The sequence below is a fragment of the Jatropha curcas genome, chromosome 5 (genome assembly GCF_041381405.1).
Source record: "Jatropha curcas cultivar XTBG-Jc1 chromosome 5, XTBG_Jcur_1.0, whole genome shotgun sequence".
NCBI lineage: Eukaryota > Viridiplantae > Streptophyta > Magnoliopsida > Malpighiales > Euphorbiaceae > Jatropha > Jatropha curcas.
This window is the reverse complement of record NC_143155.1, coordinates 25,297,789-25,303,788: the sequence shown is the minus strand read 5'-3', so window position 1 is coordinate 25,303,788 and position 6,000 is coordinate 25,297,789.

Genomic DNA, 6,000 nt, shown 5'->3' with positions numbered 1-6,000 from the left:
ATTGGCAACATGAGAAACAAGGATAAAAATAATGCCAAAATTTATTCACATGCGTACAACATTCACCGAATGTAAAACTAAAGCGACCTTGTTTTGCATATAAAAAGAGGCTAAGATTTGCCTTATTCAAGCAGAAGATTGAACATCACAAAAGAGCTGAAAATCAGAAGCTCACGAGTCACCTAAACAAGGTAAAAATCAAAGCCTACCTTGATTTAAAAGCATATAAAAGGAGACTCAAATTCGCCTTTCCAAGCATAAAATTGAACATCACAAAAGAGTTCAAAATCAAAAGCTCACGAGTCACTCACCCAAAGTTCCCTAGATAGCTACTCACACACGAGAAAGAAAGCAGATATATTGATATAAGCGTTGTTGCCAACATGAGAAACAAGGATCATTTGTTCACATACCAACAACAACAAGGATCAAAATTATGCAAAACTTTATTCACGAACCAACAACATTTGGCGAATGTAAAACTAAAGCATACCTTGAGTTAATATAAAAGGAGGGTCAAATTCGCCTGTTTCAAGTAGAAGATTGAACATCACAAAAGAGATCAAATTCAGAAGCTCACGAGTCACCCAACAAAAGTAAACTCAAGCCAGCCTTGATTCAAGCATATAAAAGGAAGCTCCAATTCACCATTTTCAAGCAAAAGATTGAACATCACAAAAGAGCTAAAAATCAGAAGCTCTCGAGTCACCCACCCAAAGTTCGCCAAACAGCCACTCACACCCACAAGAAAGAAAATATATTGGTATAAGGGCTGTTGCCAACATAAGAAACAAGGATCCATATTATGCCAAACTTTATTCACGTACCAACAACAACATTCACTGAATGTAAAACTAAAGCCGACATTGACTTGAGCATACAAAAGGAGGCTCAAATTCGCATTTTCAAGCAGAAGAATAAACATCACAAAAGAGCTCAAATTCGCATTTTCAAGCAGAAGAATAAACATCACAAAAGAGCTCAAATCAGAAGCTCAAGAGTCACCCAACCAAAGTTTGCCAGACAGCCACTCACACCCACAAGAAAGAAAGCAGATATATTGGTGCAAGGGCTGTTGCCAACATGAGAAACAAGAATCAAAATTATGCCAAACTTTGTTCACATACCAACAACATAAAGCCGACCTTGATCTAAGCATATAAAAGGAGACTCAGATTCGCATTTTTCAAGCAGAAGACTGAACATCACAAAAAAATCTCAAAATCAGTAGCTCACGGAGTCACCTCACCAAAGTAAACTAAAGCCGACCTTGATTTCAGCATAGAAAAGGAGGCTTTGATTAGCCTTTTTCAATCAGAAAATTGAACATCACAAAAGAACTCAAAATCAGAAGCTCACGAGTAACCCACCCAAAAGTTCGCCAGAAGATTGAACATCACAAAAGAACTCAAAATCAGAAGCTCACGAGTAACCCACCCAAAGTTTGCCAGACAACCACACACACACACAAGAAAGAAAGCAGATATGTTCGTATGAGGGCAGTTGACAAAATGAAAAAAAAAAAAGGATCAAAATAATGCCAAACTTTGTTCACATACCAAAAATAAAAAAAAAAATCACCGAATGTAAAACTAAAGCCGACTTTGATTTAAGCATATAAAAGGAGACTCACATTCGCATTTTTCAAGCGGAAGATTGAACATCACAAAAGAGCCCAAAATCAGAAGCACAAGCGTCACCCAACCAAAGTAAACTCAAGCCTACCTTAATTTAAGCATATAAAAGGAGGCTCAGATTCGAAATTTTCAAGCAGAAGACTGAACATCAAAAGAGCTCAAAAGCAGAAGCTCACGAGTCACCCACCAAAGTTCGCCAGACAGTCATTCACACACACAAGAAAGAAAGCTAAAGCCGACTTTGATTTAAGCATATAAAAGGAGACTCACATTCGCATTTTTCAAGCGGAAGATTGAACATCACAAAAGAGCTCAAAATCAGAAGCACAAGCGTCACCCAACCAAAGTAAACTCAAGCCTACCTTAATTTAAGCATATAAAAGGAGGCTCAGATTCGAAATTTTCAAGCAGAAGACTGAACATCAAAAGAGCTCAAAACCAGAAGCTCACGAGTCACCCACCAAAGTTCGCCAGACAGTCATTCACACACACAAGAAAGAAAGCAGATATATTGGTAGACAGGCTGTTGCCATCATGTGAAACAAAGATCGAAATTGTGCCCAACTTTGTTCTCATACCAACAACATTCAACGAATGTAAAACTAAAACCAACCATGATTTAAGCATATAAAAGGAGGCTCAAATTCGCCTTTATCAAGCAGAAGATTGAACATCACAAAAGAGCTCAAAATCAGGAGCTCAAAAGTCACCCACCCAAAGTTCTTCAGACAGCCACTCACACACAAGGAAGGAGATATATTGGCATAAGGGCTGTTGCCAACATGAGAAACAAGGATCAAAATTATGCCAAACATTATTCAGATACAAACAACATTCACCGAATGTAAAACTAAAGACGACCTTTATTTAAGCATATAAAACGACGCTCAGATTCGCCTTTTTCAAGCAGAAGATTGAACACCACAAAAAAATACAAAATCAGAATTTCATTAGTTACCTACCCAAAGTTAGACAGACAGCCACACATACAAGGAAGAAAGCAGATATATAGGTACAAGGGCTGTTGCCAACATGAGAAACAAGGATCAAAATTATGCCAAACTTTGTTCACATACCAAGAACTACAAGGATCAACAAGGATCAAAATTACCCCAAACTTTGTTCACATACCAACAACATTCATCGAATGTAAAACTAAAGCCGACCTAGATTTAAGCAAACAAAAAGAGCCTGAGATTCGCCTTTTTCAAGCAGAAGATTGAACATCACAAAACAGCTCAAAATCAGAAGCTCACAGAGTCACCAGCCCAAAGTTCGCCAGACAGCCACTCAGACACACAAGAAAGAAAGCAGATTATAAGGACTGTTGCCAACATGAGAAACAAGGACCAAAATTATGCCAAACAATGATAACATACTAACAACAAGAAGGATCAAAATTACGCAAAACTGTATTCACAAACCAACAACATTCGGTGAATGTAGAACTAAAGCTGACCTTGATTTAATATAAAAGAGGCTCAAATTCGCCTTTTTTCAAGCAAAAGATTGAACATCAAAAAAGAGCTCAAAATCAGAAGCTCACGATTCACCCAACCAAAGTAAACTCAAGCCACCCTTGATTTAAGAATATAAATGGAGGCTCCAATTCGCCTTTTTCAAGCAGAGGATTGAACATCACAAAAGAGTTAAAAATCAGAAGCTCACAAGACACCCACCCAAAGTTCGCCAGACAGCCACTCACACCCACAAGAAAGAAAGCAAATATATTGGTATTAAGGGTTGTTGCCAACATGAGAAACAAGGATCCATATTATGCTAAATTTGGTTCGCATACCAACAACATTCACTGAATATAAATAAAACTGAGGCCGACATTGATTTAAGCATACAAAAGGAGGCTGAAATTCGCATTTTCAAGCAGAAGAGTGAACATCATAAAAGAGCTCAAATTAGAAGCTCACGAGTCACCCACCCAAAGTTTGCCAGACAGCCACTCACACACACAAGAAAGAAAGCAGATATATTGGCGTAAAGGCTGTTGCCAACGTGAGAAACAATGATCAAAATTATGCCAAACTTTGTTCACCAACCAACAACATTCACCGAATGTAAAACTAAAGCCGACCTTGATTTAAGCATATAAAAGGAGACTCAGATTCGCATTTTTCAAGCAGAAGATTGAACATCACAAAAAAACTCAAAATCAGAAGCTCACAAGTCACCCACCCAAAGTTGCTAGACAACCACTCACACACACTAGAAAGAAAGCAGCAGATATATTGGTATACAGGCTGTTGCAACATGAGAAACAGGGATCAAAATTATGCCCAACTTTGTTCTCATACCAACAACATTCAACAAATATAAAACTAAAGCCGACCATGATTTAAGCATATAAAAGAGGCAAAAATTCGCCTTTATCAAGCAGAAGATTGAACGAAAAAAAAAAGCTCAAAATCAAAAGCTCACCAGACAACCAACCAAGTTCACCAAAGCTGACCTTGATTTTAAGCATATTGAAAGAGTCGCAGATTCAAATTTTTCAAGCAGAAGATTGAACATCACAAAAGAGCTCAACATCAGAAGCTCACCGGCCACCCACCCAAAGTTCGCCCGACAGCCACTCACACACACAAGAAAGAAAGCAGATATATTGGTGCAAGGGCTGTTGCCAACATGAGAAACAAGGATCAAAATTATGCCCAACTTTGTTCCCATACCAACAACATTCACAATAAATATAAAACTAAAGCCGACTATGATTTAAGCATATAAAAGGAGGCAAAAATTCGCCTTTATCAAGCAGAAGATTGAACATCACAAAAGAGCTCAAAATCAGAAGCTCAACAGTCACCCAACCAAAGTTCACCAAAGCCGACCTTGATTTTAAGCATATTGAAAGAGTCACAGATTCACATTTTTCAAGCAGAAGATTGAACATCACAAGAGCTCAACATCAGAAGCTCACCGGTCACCCACCCAAAGTTGCCAGACAACCACTCACACACACTAGAAAGAAAGCAGCAGATATATTGGTATACGGGCTGTTGTAACATGAGAAACAAGGATCAAAATTATGCCCAACTTTGTTCTCATACCAACAACATTCAACAAATATAAAACTAAAGCTGACCATGATTTAAGCATATAAAAGAGGCAAAAATTCGCCTTTATCAAGCAGAAGATTGAACATCACAAAAAAGCTCAAAATCAGAAGCTCACCAGTGACCCAACCAACGCTCACCAAAGCCGACCTTGATTTTAAGCATATTGAAAGAGTCACAGATTCACATTTTTCAAGCAGAAGATTGAACATAGCCCAACATCAGAAGCTCACCAGTCACCCACCCAAAGTTCGCCCGACAGCCACTCACACACACAAGAAAGAAAGTAGATATATTGGTGTAAGGGCTGTTGCCAACATGAGAAACAAGGATCAAAATTATGCCCAACTTCGTTCTCATACCAACAACATTCAACAATATAAAACTAAAGCCGACCATGATTTAAGCATATAAAAGGAGGCAAAAATTCGCCTTTATCAAGCAGAAGATTGAACATCACAAAAAAGCACAGGAAAGAAAGCAGATGTATTGGTATACGGGCTGTTGCCAACATGATAAACAAGGATCAAAATTATGCCCACCTTTGTTCTCTTTCCAACAACATTCAACGATTGTAAAACTAAAGCCGACCATGATTTAAGCATATAAAAGACGTCTCAGATTCGCCTTTATCAAGCAAAAGATTGAACATCACAAAAGAGCTCAAAATCAAAAGCTCATACGTCACCCAACAAAAGTTCACTAGAGCTAACCTTGATTTAAGCATATAGAAAAAGTCACAGATTCACATTTTTAAAGCACAAGATTGAACATCACAAAAGAGCTCAAAATCAGAAGCTCACAAGTCACCCACCCAAAGTTGCTAGACAACCACTCACACACACTAGAAAGAAAGCAGCAGATATATTGGTATACGGGCTGTTGTAACATGAGAAGCAAGGATCAAAATTATGCCCAACTTTGTTCTCATACCAACAACATTCAACAAATATAAAACTAAAGCCGACCATGATTTAAGCATATAAAAGGAGGCAAAAATATGCCTTTATCAAGCAGAAGATTGAATATCATAAAAAAGCTCAAAATCAGAAGCTCACCAGTCACCCAACCAAAGTTCACCAAAGCCGACCTTGATTTTAAGCATATTGAAAGAGTCACAAATTCACATTTTTCAAGCAGAAGATTGAACATCACAAAAGAGCTCAACATCAGAAGCTCACCGGTCACCCACCCAAAGTTATTCACCGAATGTAAAACTAAAGCTGGTCTTTATTCAAGCATATAAATGGAGGCTCAGATTCGCCTTTTTAAAGCAGAAGATTGAACATAAAAAA